Consider the following 3,160-nt stretch of genomic DNA (forward strand, 5'->3'; position numbering starts at 1 on the left):
CTGAGGTCTTTAAATCTAATAGTACAGGTGTTTGATAAACAAAAGAGTTAAATTCAGTGATATTATCTTTCAACCCCTTGATATCAGAATCCAGCTGAATGTCCTAGGAGGAGAGAAAGAGATCAACAGAGGTGTAGTGAAGGAGGGAGGCCAGGAAGGAAAAGTGATGGTGCAAAGCCTGGGTACCAATCGCCACTCCAGGGAGCTGAATTCGGACTGTATCTCTGACAACACTAATGCTGGGTAATATTTATTTAGCTGAGCCTAATAAGCAGTGTAAAGCGTCTCATCTCTCAAATTGGCACAGTAAGGGGCCACAGCAGCCAGGCTGCTGATAATTAACAGTGAAATGCCTGGTGTGCTCGCTCCTGCAACATCCGAAGAGATGCCTGGGACTGCTGGGCAAATTTATTTTCTTCTTGCTGGCTGGGGTAAGGAGGGAGCTTGCAGCAGAAAATTACTGAAGAGGCAGCCAGCCAAGTGCAGAACAAAATGGCTGCTGTGAAAAGGCAGGCTGGGCTGAGAAGGGCAACCCATCCCTTGCCTGTGAAGGTTCCATACTCAAACACTTTGCATTTTCAGTACCCTTAGCTGTAGACTGATAAAGGCAAAGTGGAGATATATTGTTTTTAATTCACAAGTGCTACAGTTGAAACAGCAGCTGCAGAATCAAAGAATTTTAGAATTCAAGTGAAGCTTGTACTCTGTGCAGTTCGACTGTGTGTATTTACTAATGAAGAAATAGAAGCCTAGCACAGATGTGTGGCTTGTGACTTCACAGCTGAGTTGACACGAGAACTCAGTCCCCATGTCTGCCACTGCAGTGTTGATAATAACAATGTCTATGATCTAAATTCTTAGCGTTCAACCTGTACATGGATCTTCTTCCCTATTTACAGCTGAATCGTTCAGTGAAATTCATACAGCAAGTCAGTAGAAGATGGATGACTTCAATACTTAAAAAAATTTTTTTTAATTTATTTTTAATTGTAGGATAATTGCTTTACAATGCTGTGTTAGTTTCTGCTGTACAATATGAATCAGCTATGTATATACATATATACATATATACACATATACATATATATTTGAATCAGCTATGTATCACATAGCTGATTCAAATATATATGTATATGAGTATATATATATACATCCCCTACCTCCTGAGCCTCCCTCCCACCCCCAGCTTCAATCATTTTTTTTAAAAAATTTATTTTATTGAAGTAGAGTTGATTTACAATGTTGTGTTAATTTCTGCTGTACAGCAAAATGATTCTGTTCTATACATATATATTCTTTTAAATATTTTCTATTATGGCTTATCATAGGATATTGAATATAGTTCCCTGTGCTATACAGTAGAATCTTGTTGTTTATCTATTCTGTATATAATAGTTTGCATCTGATAATCCCAACTCCCAAGCCATTCCTCCCCCATCCTCTGTCCCCCTTGGCAACAACAAGTTTGTTCTCTTTGTCTGTGTGTATGATTCCAATACTAATCAGTACTGTTCATGAATAAGTTTGGAAGCTCTCTCTAATTAACTAATAATAGTGATGATGGGGATGATGTTGTTTAGTCACCAAGCTGTATCTAACTCTTTGTGACCCCATGGACTGCAGCCCACTAGGCTTCCCTGTCCTTCACTATCTCCTGGCATTTGCTCAGACTCATGTCCATTGATTCAAGGATGCCAACCTCTGGTGCCCCTTTCTCCTTTTGCCATTAATCTTTCTAGCATCAGGGTCTTTTCCAATGAGTTGGTTCTTTGTGTCAGGTGGCCAAAGTGTTGGAGCTTCAGCTTCAGCATCGGTCCTTCCAATGAATATTCAGGATTGATTTCCTGTAGGATTGACTGGTTGGATCTCCTTGCAGTCCAAGGGACTCTCAAGAGTCTTCTCCGGCACCATAATTTGAAAACATCAGTTCTTTGGTGCTCAGCCTTCTTTCTGGTCCAACTCTCATATCCATAGATGACTACTGGAAAAAACATAGCTTTGGCTCTATAGAACTTGGTCGGTAAAGTGATGTCTGTACTTTTCAATATGCTGTCTAGGTTTGTCATAGCTTCTCTTCCAAGGTGCAAATGTCTTTTAATTTTGTGACTGCAGTCACTATCCATAGTGATTTTGGACCCCAAGAAGATAAAATTTGCCACTGTTTCCAACTTTTCCCCATCTATTTGCCATGAAGTGTTAGTACCAGATACCATGATTTTAGTGTTTTGAATATTGAGTTTTATGCTGGCTTTTTAACTCTCTCTTTTACCCTCATTAAGAGACTCTTTAGTTCCTCTGCCATTAGAGTGGTATCATCTGTGTATCTGAGGTTGTTGATATTTTTCCTGGCAATCTTGATTCCGGCATGTGGTTCATCCATCCGGCATTTTGCATGATGTGCTCTGCATAGAAGTGAAATAAGCAGGGTGATAAATACAGCCTTGATGTACTCCTTTCCCAATTTTGTTGTTCCATGTCCAGTCCTAACTGTTGCTTCTTCACCTGAATATAGATTTCTCAGGAGGCAGGTAAGGCGGTCTGGTATTCCCATGTCTTTAAGAATTTTCCACAGTTTGTTGTGATCTGCACAGTCACAGGCTTTAGCATAGTCAATGAAGCAGAAGTAGGTGTTTTTCTGGAATTCCCTTGCTTTTTCTGTGATCCAGTGGATGTTGGCAATTTGATCTCTGGTTCCTCTGCCTTTTCTGAATCCATTTTTCTAAATGCTAGCCTGTGAAATGAGCACAATTGTATGATAGTTTGAACACTCTTTGGCATTGCCCTTCTTTGGGATTGGAATGAAAACTGACCATTTCCAGATTGAAATGAGAGATAATAATTATTCAGCTCTCAAAATATACCAGGAATTGTGCTAAATAATTTATCTACATTATTATTTTGAATTTTAATTCTCATAATACATTTTTGATGTGCTATTTCCCCATTATATGGTGAAGGAAATTGAGGTTTACAGAGTTTATAATGCATAAGAACTCATAAATGTAAATGGTGGGGCCAGGATCTGATCTGACCTGGTCTCATTCAAAAGCCTGTACCTATAACCATGACTAACCTTTTGCTTCTCAGGCCCTGACAGTATTTCAGTGACTTCTATTCTGGTTTTTTTTTTTGTTTTGTTTTTTCTGTTTTGTTTTGTTTT

Source organism: Bubalus bubalis, chromosome 14, assembly GCF_019923935.1.
Source record: "Bubalus bubalis isolate 160015118507 breed Murrah chromosome 14, NDDB_SH_1, whole genome shotgun sequence".
NCBI lineage: Eukaryota > Metazoa > Chordata > Mammalia > Artiodactyla > Bovidae > Bubalus > Bubalus bubalis.